Genomic DNA, 14,272 nt, shown 5'->3' on the forward strand with positions numbered 1-14,272 from the left:
TAAAAGCAGATATGGAGAGAGAAAAACAGATACAGAGAGAGAAAAAGAATGAAGTAGGGAGGGAGAAGTAGGGACTCAAGATGGCTTTACTCTTTCTGGTTTCAGACCATTTCAATGGCCTCCCTGCACCCCTGCCCTTTGGTGCTGTGAAAGCGCCTCTCCATCCTTTAAAAGTTGACCCTTTTTTCTTAAGCTACTTATAACCAAAGAGTCCTAACTAGTACAATAGAGGTAAGTTGAGTTATGGAGTAGAAAGACATGACCTTGAACTGGTTTATGGGGGATTTAAAAATAGAGCTGACTTTTGGGGCAATGGGTGCTGTAGCTGGGAGACAAAATTTTCTCCCCTTGTATTCTCAAATAAATTGCATGAAAGGTTTGGGCCAACTGAGGGAACATCAGCTTGTACAATGTGACAATGGAGAGTATTATCCAGGTTGAACTATCATTTGTTTCCAACTGGGAAGGAGCAGGGAGGAGGAGCAAGAAAAAAAAGCAGGGTGGGAGGGAAGCCAGCGGAGGAAGGAAAGAGAAGTCTGACGTGACGTAGTGCCCAGAAAATGTTTCTGCATTTACATTTGGAGACCCCTTTACCTTGGGATGAAAAATGGTGATCAATTGCCAAGTATTATTTTGTAAATTAGATGCTCTCTGTGAAATTAGCCTTCTGACACATTTCCAGCCATGTTTCTAAGCAGCCTCTGTGAAACCCTGACTCTTTCTTTACAAGCAGAATTAAATTCTGTGGCCTCATGTTCTCCTCTTTGCCCAGAGTCTCAGTGTTTTTGCCATGGGACTGCCTTTGCCATTAACTTTGATGAACAAAATAAATGATGCAAAGAAGCGTGTGGGACAATGGGGCTGATTCATGGTTTGGGAAAACAGTGGACTGTCACAGAGCAAACACTGGCCCTCCTTTCTGCGGGGGACATTGCAAAGTTTGGCTGAAAGCATCTTGTTTGCACTCTTCCAACCAGTGGACAAGCATCTAAATGTCAGGCACAATATGGGGTTCCCGGGGTTCCCAGAGTCCCAGGGGCACTTCAAACAATACTGAGATACCCTGGCAGAGCTTGTGATCTTTGTAAACAAACAGAGACGTTATTCAAATAGCCCTTCATTTCATTAAGAAGTCTCATTGTAAGGTCCCAGAACGGGTGTCTATTTTTATGTCAGGATTCTCTCTGAGTTTTATATTTGCTTCCACTCCTGGTAACTTAACTGAGATGTCAGGTGCTAAGCTCACATTTGGATTGATTGGATTCGGCTTAGACTTCACAAACAATTTACCTTTAGACAGACTAAATTTGACCAAAATTAATTTGATGGGTAATTTAGAAGTATCCATATATATTTATATTGGTATCATATTGCTATGCTGTTTTGTGATATTCATTGAGTAGTCTAATATAAAAATATGAAATTGTCGACGAACTTTAATCTGCAATATAACTACTAACGGATGCATTGCGTACGACTGTATGAATGAACCATCATTTATTTAACTAGTCCCTTGTCAGACATTTAGGTTGTTTTCAATTTTTCATAGCTATAAACCATGCTTCAGTAAAAATTATTGCAGCTAAATCTTTGCATCTTTCCTTATTTTCCTTGGCAAGAAATCCTAGATATTGATTGTTCAATCAGAAGTGATGTGTGTTTTTACTGTTTTTGCCTTATAGTGAAAAATTCCTTTCAGAGTACAATGTATACACCCTCCGGGTGTGAGAGTGTTTTCCTTCACACACACCCAGCTCTCCAGTTTAAACTTTACTTCGTTAAGGGGCACCTGACTGGCTCAGTTGGAAGAGCAACTCGGGGGTTGTGCGTTCCAGTCCCATGTTAGGTGTAGTGATTACTTAAATAAATAAAACTGTAAAAAAATTTATTTTAAAAACCCCAAGCTTTACTTAGTTAATTTTGTTGTTTTTCCAGGTAAGTGATCATATAATCTACAAATAATGGCTTTTTTTTTTTAAACAAAGGCTGACTGCTACATGCAGCACCCCATTTGGATACGTCTGGAGCCTTGGAAGCTTAGCTCCCCTGCATTCTTCTACAAATGGACCTTGAGAGCTTGTTTGGAGGACCTAGGAGAGGGGTGCAGCTACTCCTGTACCCCAGACCGAAGAATGATCCGCCCCTATCCAGGAATTTCGTCTTCCTCAACCAAGCCCACAGCTTCAGGAGAGACGCACATGGTGTGGTGAGGGAGGAAGGCAACACCTGCCCAACCAGTCAGATCAGCGGAATCGACCCTGGCGATCAACGGGGCGACAGATGTCTCAGCCAGATCGCTCTCACATCCATGACTTTTTTCTTTTATTGACCAGATGGGCAAAAGTTGCAAGAGTTTATAATATATCTTTGTTGATGAGAATATGCATGGATGGATGCTCTCAAACCCTGTAAGTTGGCAGTATTTTTGAAGGATAATTTGAGAGTATCTGTGAAATTGCACATGTTTTGACCTAGGAATTTCAATTCTGAAAGACTATCTTTCACAAGTGAACTAAGATGTATGTATAAAGGTATTCATTGAAGCACTTCTTTAGTAGTAAAAAAATTAAAACAACTTAAAATTCATCAGTAGGATATAGTTAGGTAAATTATAGTACATTTATACTATGAAACACTGTCCAGCTGTTGAAAAGAATAAGGTAGATTGCCAGTAGCAACTTAGAACTCAATCCATGCTATTTTGCCAGGTTTAGAAAATATGTTGCAGGATAATAATATACTGTGATCCCAATTTTATTTTTTAAAATCCATGTATAGGGGCCCCTGGGTGGCTCAGTCAGTTACACGTCCAGCTCTTTCGGCTCAGGTCAAGATCTCAGGGTCATGAGATTGAGTCTTGGTTCAGCTGTGCACTCAGTGCAGGTTCTACTCGAGATTCTTTCTCCCTCTCCCTACCCCCACTCTTTAAAATTAATGTATATACACTCAAATATACATTGAAAAGGGTTTGTTGAAGATGATTACCTCTGAGAAATAGAATTGATAGAATAATGGAACGTATTTACTTTTTACTTTATATGTTGTTGTTTTGTTGAGCATTTAGTGATTATTTTATATTTTAGTGAGCATTTGTTCTTTTTTCTTTTCTTTTCTTTTCTTTTTTTAAGATTTTATTTATTTGACAGAGAGAGACAGCAAGAGAGGGAACACAAGCAAGGGGAGTGGGAGAGGGAGAAGCAGGCTTCCCGTCGAGCAGGGAGCCCGATGCCGGGCTCAATCCCAGGACCCTGGGATCATGACCTGAGCCGAAGGCAGACGCCTAACGACTGAGCCACCCAGGTGCCCCAGCATTCGTTCTTTTAAGAATTGTCTCCTCTTCCTGAATTTTTATACATTTTATTTATTTTTCTTATCCTATTGCATTAGCTTAGAACTTTAAGAGCAATGTAACTAACAGTAGTTAGGAGGTGATACCCTTGGGGCACCTGGGTGGCTCAGTCAGTTAAGCGCCTGCCTTCTGCTCAGGTCATGATCCCAGGGTCCTGGGATCAAACCCCACATTGGGCTCCCTGCTCAGTGGGGAGCCTGCTTCTCCCTCTCCCTCTGCCACTCCTCCAGCTTGTACTCCCTCTCTCTCAAATAAATAAATAAAATCTTTTTAAAAAGAGAGAGAGATGATACCCTTACCTTGTTCCTGACTTCAGTGGTAATGTCTTTAATATTTTGCAATTAATATTGGCTATTGGTTTCTGACATTCTTTTTTTTTTTTTTTAGATTATTTATTTATTTATTTCACAGAGATAGAGACAGCCAGTGAGAGAGGGAACACAAGCAGGGGGAGTGGGAGAGGAAGAAACAGGCTCATAGCAGAGGAGCCTGATGTGGGGCTCAATCCCGTAACGCCGGGATCACGCCCTGAGCCGAAGGCAGACGCTTAACTGCTGTGCCACCCAGGCGCCCCGGTTTCTGACATTCTTTATCATGCTAGGGAAGTACCCTGTTATTCAAGTAGGAGATTTTTATTGGGTTAGTTTGTTGAATTTTATTGAAGGCTCTTTTTGTTCATCCACCAGGATGATCATACAGTTTTTCTCCCTAGTTAAAAAAGTATTACGAATTATATTAATACATTTTCAAATGTCAAACAGTCCTATAGTTCCTAGAATAAATCATTCTTGGTCATCATGTTATTATTTTAATGTACCTAAAAAATTTGATAGGCTAATATTTTTATTGTGGTAAAAAAAACCACATAACATAACCATTTTCAAGTGTATAGTTCAGAAGTGTTAAGTATATTCGTGTTGTTCTGAAATAGATCTCCAGAACTTTTTCATCTTGCATAACTGATATGCCCATTAAAGAACTATTTTCCTTTTCTCCTTCTCCCCAGTCCCTGGTAACCACCATTCTACTTTCTGTTTTTATAAATGTGACTACTTTAGATAGCTCATATAGGTGGAATCATCCAGTTTTTGTGTTCTTGTTTCGGTTTATTTTACTTAGCACAACGTTCTCAAGGTTCATCCATGTTGTAGTATGTGACAGGATTTCCTTCCTTTTTTAAGCCTGAATAATATGTCATTATACGCATATACTACATTCTCTTCATTCATCCATCCATCCATCCATCCATGGACATTTGGGTTTCTTCTGCCTCTCGGCTATTATGAGTAGTGCTGTTACGAACATAGCAAATATCACTTCAAGACCATGCTTTCAATTCTTTTGGATACCCAAAAGTAGGATTATTGGATTACATAGAAGGTCTATTTTTAATTTTTTTGAAAGATTTTATTTATTGGGGCACCTGGGTGGCTCAGTCCATTAAGTGGCTGCCTTCCGCTCAGGTCATAATCCTGGAGTTCCAGGATCAAGCCCCGCATCAGAGTCCCTGCTCAGCAGGGAGCCTGCTTCTCCCTCTGCTCCTCACCCCACTTTCCTGCTCTCTCTCTCTCTTTCTCAAATAAATAAATAAAATAAATTTTAAAAATTAAAAAATGATTTTATTTATTTGAGAAAGAGAGAGAGAGGACAAGTTGGGGGAGGAGCAAAGGCAGAGGGAGAGGGAGAAGCAGACCCCCCCCTGCTGAGCAGGGAGCCCCACTGGGGCTCAATCCTAGGACCCTGGGATCATGACACCAGCAGAGGGCAGACGCTTAACTGACTGAGCCACCCACGTGCCCCTACTTTTAATTTCTTAAAGAGCCACCTCACCATTTTACAACCCCTCACCAACAAGGTGTAAGGGTTCTAGTTTCCAATTTCTCTACATTCTTGGCAACACTTATTATTTCCTATTTTTTTATATCAGCCATCCTAATAAATATGAGATGATATCTCATTGTGGTTTTGATTTGTATTTCTCTGATGATTAGTTATGTTGACTATCTTTTCATATGCTTCTTTACTATTTTTGCAGAAATAAAAAAAAACCCATTCTAAAATTCATGTGGCTTCTTAAGGGACCCCGAGTAGCCAAAAAAGGAGAGCAAAGTTAGAGGACTTGCATTTCATAGCATCAAAACTTAATACAAAGCCACAGTAATCAAAACCCTGTGAAACTGGCATAAGGACAGATACATGGATCAGTGAAACGGAAGAAAGAACCCAGAAATAAACCTTCGCATGCATGGTCAGTTGCTCTTCAGTGTGGGTGCCAAGATCCTGCAATGTGGAAAGGACAATCTTTTCAACAAATGGTGCTGGGAAAACTGGATATCCATGTGCAAAAAAATTAAATTGGACCCTTACCTTACACCATATATAGAAATCAACTCAAAACAGATCAAAGACCACTTTGGATTAGAAGTTTGTAAATTATAAATTCAGTATCCTTAATAGGGCTATTTGAATTGTTTATTTCACATCATGTGAATTGGAGTAGTTTCTGCTTTTAGAGGAACTAGTCCATTTCATCTAAGCTATCAAATTTCTGTGTGTAGAGTCTTTCATAATATTCCCTTATTCTCTCCTTGATGTCTGCAGAGTCTGTAATTATATCCCCCTTTTTCATTCCTGGTATTGGTAAATTGTGTCATCTCACTTTGTTGTAATTTTAAGACTTCCAAGAATATATTTCCAGGACCAGATGGAAATCAAACATTTAAAGAAAAATTAACACCAATCCTACGTAATCTCTTCTAGGAAATAGAGGAGGAGGGACCACTTCCCTCCTGGTATTATCCTGGTTCCCAAACAAGAAAAGACAGTACAAAAAAATAATAAAACTATAGACCAATATCCCTCACGAATACATATACAAAAATCTTTAACAAAATATTACCAAATAGATTTCAGGAACATATAAAAATAATTATACATCGTGACCAAGTGGGATTTATTCCAGGGATGCAAGGCTATCTGAATATGTGAAAATAATGTAATTGACTATATTAACAGATTAAAGAGGAAAAAAATCACATGATCATAACAATCACTGCATAAAAATCATCTGGAAAAAATCCAATATGTCTCATAATAAAAACTCACAAAAATAGGAATAGAGGAGAACCTCCTCAATTTGATAAAGAACATTTGCAGAAAGCTTGAATGCTTTCCCCCAAAGACTGGGAACAAGTCAAGGATGTCTGCTCTTATCACTCTTAATCAACATAGTTCTGTAAATGCAATAGGCATGAAAAAGAAATAGAAGGTATATAATCATAGAGGAAGAAATAAATATGTCCCTATTTCATACAACATAATTGTTTGCATAGAAAATCCCAAGGACTCTCCAAAGAAAACATCCAACTCATCAGTGTCTTTAGCAAAGTCTGAAGATAAAAGATAAGCATACAGAAATCAGTTGCATTTATGTCTACTAGCAATGAACAGTAGTCACCAAAATTAAAAATACAATGCATTTATAATCACTTAAAAAATGTGAATTATTTAGGTGTAAATCTAACAAAATGTGTACAGGACTTATACTGAAAAATACAAACTGCTGATGGAAAAAGGACATAAAGAAAAGGAGAGACATGTGGTGTTCATGAATTGGAAGACTCAACATAGTAAAGATGTCAATTCTCTCCAAATTTATATACAGGTTTAATGAAATTACTATTAAAATCCCATCTAGGTTTTTTTTTTTTGTAGATACAAACAAGATTTTTCTACAATTTATATGGAGAGACAAAGGAACTAGAAGAGCTAAAACAATCTTGAAAAGGTAGAATAAAGTAGGAGGAATCACTTGTGTCAATTTTAAGTTTTACCACACAGCTGTAGTGATGAAGACTGTGTAGTATTGACGGACGAGTGAGGTGGTAGACATGTAGATCAATGGGACAGAATAAAAAATCAAGAAATAGACCCACACAAATAAGCCTAACTGATTTTTGACAACGGTATAAGAAACTATTCAACAGAGGAAAGACGGTCTTTTCAATAAATGGGGCTGGAGCAATTGGACATCCAGTGTCAAAAAAAAAAAAAAAAAGAGCATCACCCTAATTTTCACATCTTACATAAAAAATAACTTGAAATGGATCACAGACATAAATATAAAATGATAGTAATATCAGAAAAAAAAAATAAGAGAAAATCTTTGCCATCTACGGCTAGGCAGAGGTCTTAAGCTTGACACCAGATGACACCTTTTATAAAAGGGAAAACTGATAAATTGGACTTCATCAAAATTAAAATCTTGCTCTGTGGAAGACCCTGTTAAGAGCATGAAAAATCAAGCTACCAACTCTGAGAAAGTGTTTGCAAACCACATATCCAACAAAAGACTAGTCTCTAGAATATATAAAGAAGTCTTGAATTTAATAGTAAAAAACAAACCGATTAGAAAGTGAGACAAAGACGTGAAGAACCAATTTACTGAAGAGGACATACAGATGGCAAATAAGCACAAGAAAAGATGTTCAGCATGAATAGCCATCAGGTAATTGCAAATGAAAATCACAGTGAGCTATCACTACAAATTTATAAAAAATGGCCAAAATATAAACTAGTGACAACACTAAATGCTGACAAGGATTTGGAGAAACTAGATCACTTATATATTACTAGTGGGAATGTAAAATTGTAGAGCCACTCTGGGAAATAGTCTGGCAGGTTTTTTTTAAACTAAACATCCGACTATCATGTGATCCAGCAATTGCAGTCCTGGATATTTATCCCAGAGAAATGAACACTTAATGAAAATTAAGAGAAATGAAAATGTTCACACAAAAACATTTACACAAATTTCAGAGCCACTTAACTTATAATGGCACCAAACTGGAAACAACCAGATGCTCTTGAAACAAGCAAGTGGTTAAACTGTGTTACATCCACACCTGCTGTGGAGTAACACTCACCAATAAAAAGGAATGAACTAGTGAATATGCACAGTGGTCTAGATCAAACTCCAGAGAATTACGCTGAGTGAAACAAAAGCCAATCTCAAAAAAACCGGCTTACACACTGTTTGATTCCATTTACAAAACATTCTTAAGTTGATAAAATTCTAGAAATAGAGAATGGCTTAGTGGTTGTCAGGGGTTACGAAAGGGGTAGGGTGGGAGGGAACTAGGTTTGGCTATAAAAAGGGCAACAGGAGGGATCCTTCTACAGGTGGAAATGTTCTGTACCTTGATGTATCAATGTCAATAAACTACTTGTGATACTGCACTACAGTTTTGCAAGATGTTACCGTTGGGTAGGATTTAAGGGGTCTATTATTTTTTACAACTGTGTGTCTGTCTATAATTATCTTAAAATTAAAAAAAATTTTTTTTGAGATTTTACTTATTTGGGACGCCTGGGTGGCTCAGTCAGTTAAGCGTCTGCCTTCGGCTCTGGTCATGAACCAAGGGTCCTGGAATTGAGTCCCATGTTGGGCCTGCTTCTCCCTCTCCCTGTGCCCCTCCCCCACCCCACTCGTGCTCTCTCTCTCTCACTCTATCTCAAATAAATAAATAAAATCTTTTTTTTTAAGATTTTATTTCTTTATTTGTCAGAGCTAGAGAGAGAGAGAGCACAAGCCGGGAAGAGGCAGGCAGAGGGAGAAGCAGGCATCCTGCTGAACAGGAAGCCCAACATGGGACTCAATCCCAGGACCCTGGGATCATGACCTGAGCTGAAGGCAGAAACTTAACGACGAAGCCACCCAGGCGCCCCTCAAAATAAAAAATTTAATTAAAAATATAAAAATAATAAAGAACTGTCCCATCCAAAATGCCAATAGTGGCCCTGTGAGAGATACTAATACAAAAAAAAAAAAAAAAGATAAATCCAATTTTACAAAGAAGTTTGGAACAAAATTTTTCATGCTTTTATTTTGTATATACTTTAAGATTTTATTTTTAAGTAATCTCTGTACCCAATGTGGGGCTCGAACTTATAACTCCGAGATCAAGAATGGCATGCTCTACCAACTGAGCCAGTCAGGTGCCCCAAAATATTACATGTTTTTAAATATAGATGTGTCAAAAGTGACTATAAGGAAAAGAATATTGCTTTATTTATGTAAGTACTGTACACTGGAGTATAGGAAGAAATCATAAATTCTGGATATGCAGCCATATCTACACCTTTAAAAAAAGATTGAATTAGTGTATTAATTTTTTTTACAGATTTTATTTATTTATTTGATAGTGGGTGAAACAAGCAGGGGGAACTGCAGGCAGAGGGAGAGGGAGAAGCAGGCTCCCCGCTGAGCAGGGAGCCTAATGTGGGTCTCGATTCCAGGATCCTGGGATCATGACCTGAGCCGAAGGCAGAAACTTAACGACGGAGCCACCCAGGCGCCCCTATTAATTTTTTTTTAATGAAGAAATGAATGTGGTGTGAGTTGTGAATGTTGTTAAAGATGCACGGCGAGATGAGAGAAACTTCCTTCTGTTGGGGTAGTATGATGGAGGGGGTGTCCGTTTGTGTCCCCAGGCCCCTACTTCAAACAGGGAAGCTCTGTTTTTGTTCATGTTTTTAATATATGGACATTCTGTATATTTTGTTTGAAAAAACAAGCTATGGAGGAAAAGAAAGTACAAAAACCATGATTTAGGGTATGTCTTGATATAACTCAGCATTAGTGGTTTTCCGGACCGTCATTTGGAGATCCAAAATTCAGTCCTTCCTTTCTCTGTGCAGTCAATAGGGAAAGGAGACACAGTAGCAGTAGCAACGGAGAGCGAAAAAGTGTACTCTTCAAGAGAGTCAGGAAAGTTCTCTTTGGAAGATGAAGGCTGCTGGTTTATGGTCTTACATAAAGACAATATAAGCAGCTCCATAGCCAAGAGGACAGTCTAGCTATCAAGATATCAAAACCTCCCAGTCCAGATTATCTTTCCAGTCTTACAGCCCGTATATTTCTCCCTTCCTCCCTCTCCAGCCCTCCATCTACCTTCCACCCCTCTCTCGCATAACAAACATTCCTTTTGAGCTACACTTTTTACTTTTGAAAATGTAACTACCATAAAATTTAAAATTACATGCATGGTTTGTATTATACGTCTATCAGACCGAGCTGCCCTAGATCTAGGAAGTTTTGACCCTTATATGTTGACCTTAAGGACATGACACCTCAGTATTTGCAAAATCCAAGTGCTTTAATTGTAATTATACCAACTTCAGTGAATTTTTAGGGAAAATGAATTTATCCGAACAATCTGTTTAACCAATTTAATTATTCAATCAATTCTCAATTTAGCAGAGTTAAACCACTTCTGATTTTTCTATTTTCATTTTGATTTTAATGAAATTATTTTCATTGGCATCAGTTCTTTCTTCTAATATTTTTTGAAAGGAAATTTGACTTATTAGGGTTTCTTATAGCTTCTATTTTAATGTTCTTTTCCTAATGTTTTTTATGACTGTGGTATCCTTTTTGTCATCACGATTTTGATCATACGCAATTTTCCTGGGTCATATTTTAGAGGTAAAAAATTTACTGTGTACTGTTTTTTTTTTGAAGATTTATTTATTTATTTGAGAGAGAGAGAGAGTGCTAGCATGAGCGGGGGAGGGATATAGGGAGAGGGAGAGAGAATCTCCAGCAGACCCCCCACTGAGCATGGAGCCTGTCTCGGGGCTTGATCTCATGACTTTAAGATCATGACCCTGAGATCATGACCTGAGCCAAAACCAGAAATCTGCCGCTCAACCGACTGAGTCGCTCAGGTGCTCCTTCTGTGTGCTGTTTTAGCCATTGCCACTTACGTGCTTTGCAAATCATTTTTACTAGTAATATTCATTTTAGTTGGATAAGAGACCAATTGTTTGTATACATTTTTTAATTTATGCCTGAGGGACACCTGGGTGGCTCAGTTGACTAAGCATCTGCCTTCGGCTCAGGTCCTGGGATCGAGTCCCATATCTGGCTCCTTGCTCAGCAGGAAGCCTGCTTCTCCCTCAGCCTGCTGTTCCCCCTCCTTGTACTCTCACCTTCTCTCTCTCCAGCACTCTCTCTCTCTCTGGCAAATAAATAAATAAAATCTTTAAAAAAAATAAATTTATGCCTGAAAAGTTGTGAGCAGATCTCAACTAATCTAGGATAGTTCTTTTGTCCAAGATTGCTTAACTGTATTACTTGTCCAATTTCTCTGTAACTTCTGATCACTCCATACCTTTGGTGAGGCAAAGATCAAGGACAGGGTCAGAATATCCTTAAGGAATTATTGTGATTCTTTTAAGTGTTAATAATGGTATCATGATTATGTTTCTTAAAAGTTTTTTTTTCTTTTAGACATACTAAACTATTAATGAGTGAAATAATGTGATATCTAGAATGTGCTTCAAAATAATACGGTGGGGCGCCTGGCTGGCTCAGTTGGTGGAGTGTGCAACTTTTGATCTCAAGATCATGAGTTCAGACCCACACTGGGCATAGAGCTTACTTAATAAAAATAATAATCTGGAGAGGGAAATGAATGGGAGTATATATGAAAACAATATTACCCATGAGTTTGTAATTGTCAAAAATTGTATCTGGTGATGGGCATATGAGGGTTCATTATATCATTCTGCTTACTTTTGTATTCATTTGAAATTTTACATATTAAAAAGGTAAAATAATAACATAATTAGTTTTTTAAAGATTTATTCATCTGACAGAGAGCAGAGGGTGGAGGGACTGAAAGAGAGGGAGAGAGAGTCTTTTTTATTTTTTTTATTTTTTATTTTTTTAAAGATTTTATTTATTTATTTGACAGAGAGAGAGACAGCCAGCGAGAGAGGGAACACAAGCAGGGGGAGTGGGAGAGGAAGAAGCAGGCTCCCAGCAGAAGAGCCTGATGTGGGGCTCGATCCCAGAACGCCAGGATCACGCCCTGAGCTGAAGGCAGAGGCTTAACGACAGAGCCACCCAGGCGCCCCAAGTCTTTTATTTATTTATTTATTTATTTATTTTTTAAAAGATTTTATTTATTTATTTGACAGAGATAGAGACAGCCAGCGAGAGAGGGAACACAAGCAGGGGGAGTGGGAGAGGAAGAAGCAGGCTCATAGCGGAGGAGCCTGATGTGGGGCTCGATCCCATAACGCCGGGATCACGCCCTGAGCCGAAGGCAGACGCTTAACCGCTGTGCCACCCAGGCGCCCCTCGAGTCTTTTATTTTTTTAAGCAGACTCCTTGCTGAGTTCGGAGCCCCACACATGGCTCCATCTCACAACCTTGAGATCACGACCTGAGCTGAAACCAAGAGTCTGACACTTAACGGACTAAGCCACAGAGGAGCCCCAATAACATAATTATTTTTTAAGTCCTTAAGATCAAAAGGCAGGGTCAAAATGTGTTTGGTTTTTGTCTTTATCTTTATTCACAGCTATAAAAATGAAATCCAGGGGCGCCTGAGTGGCTCAGTCATTAAGCGTCTGCCTTCGACTCAGGGCGTGATCCTGGCGTTATGGGATCGAGCCCCGCATCAGGCTCTTCTGCTGGGAGCCTGCTTCTTCCTCTCCTACTCCCCCTGCTTGTGTTCCCTCTCTCTGGCTGTCTCTCTCTGTCAAATAAATAAATAAATCTTTAAAAAAAAAAAATGAAATCCAGGGGTGCCTGTGTGGCTCAGTCCGTTGAGCGTCAGACTCTTGATTTCGGCCCAGGCCATGATCTCAGGGTTGTGAGACAGAGCCCCACATTGAGCTCCGTGCTGTGCGGAGCCTGCTTAAGAGTCTCTCTCTCCCTCTGCCCCTCCCCTACTCATGTTCTTGTGTGTTCTCTCTCTCAAAACAGAAAAATAAATAAATGATAATAAAAAAATTAAATCCAAATTCTCTACTGTGTTCACAAGGCCCTGCATTATCTGATTCCTACTTGTCTTTCTGATCTTGTCTCCTACTCCTTTCTTTTGCTGGGCTATTCAGAGAATAAAATGAATGGTGTCCCCTGCACCAGCATAGTCAAGAAGGCTCTTTCCTCACCATCATTCCATTCTATCTGCCAGGACCTTCTTTCATTTCCTGTGACACAGCAAGCATTTTTCTGTCTCAGGGCCTTTGCACTTGTTCCTTAATCTGGAATCCCTTGGCTTCTCCAGCCTTAGCTTAAATGTCATTCATTCCTCAGAAATATTTTCTCTTACCACCCTCACTAGTGTAGCCTTTCATATTTTTTCACCTCGATATTGTTTATTGCCATCATAGCTTTGTTACCTTTTTCTGTGTCTTCTACCAGAATACAAACTCCATCACCTCAGGGATTCTATTTGTTCTGTTCATTGTGTCTGGTACATAGAAGGTACTCAATAAATATTTGTTGAATGAATTAATTAAAATTCTAGCCACTTTTTAAAGGTCTGCTTTAAATCACCTCCTTCATAAAGCCTTCTTTTAGTCCTCTTAGTGAGAATCTTTTCCTCTACTAGGTGTACACAGACATGAAAGGGAAGAAAGCTTGTTTTACTTTCTTCATGGTCTATGGTGATGACATCTAGAATGGATTTGATATGTCCTTTTGTATTGTTTCTTTATGTTAGCATTTTACAAATTCTTTTTCTTTTTTTTTAATATTTTATTTATTATTTGAGAGAGAGAGAGAGGAAGAGCAGGGCGAGCAGCAGGCAGAGGGAGAGGGAGAAGCTGAGCAGGGAGCCCGATGCGGGATTTGATCCCAGGACCCTGAGATCATGACCTGGGCCAACTTCACCTACTGAGCCACCAGGTGCCCCAAATTATTTTTCTATGTGTATTTTAAAGGTTTTCAGATTACGAAGTGCTGCTTCTAGATATTTTTTCTATGTCCAGGTTGAGAGTTTCACCTCTTTTAATAGTCTTTGTTTCTATGGCTTCCCAATGTTCATGACACATGAGGATGTCATGATGCTGAGATGAAGACTGACTGGTTTAGTTGGACTTGCCCTCATTGACACGTCCATGCTT

The sequence above is a fragment of the Ursus americanus genome, chromosome 23 (assembly GCF_024610735.1).
Source record: "Ursus americanus isolate L20-20 chromosome 23, mUrsAme1.1.p, whole genome shotgun sequence".
In the NCBI taxonomy this organism is placed as follows: domain Eukaryota; kingdom Metazoa; phylum Chordata; class Mammalia; order Carnivora; family Ursidae; genus Ursus; species Ursus americanus.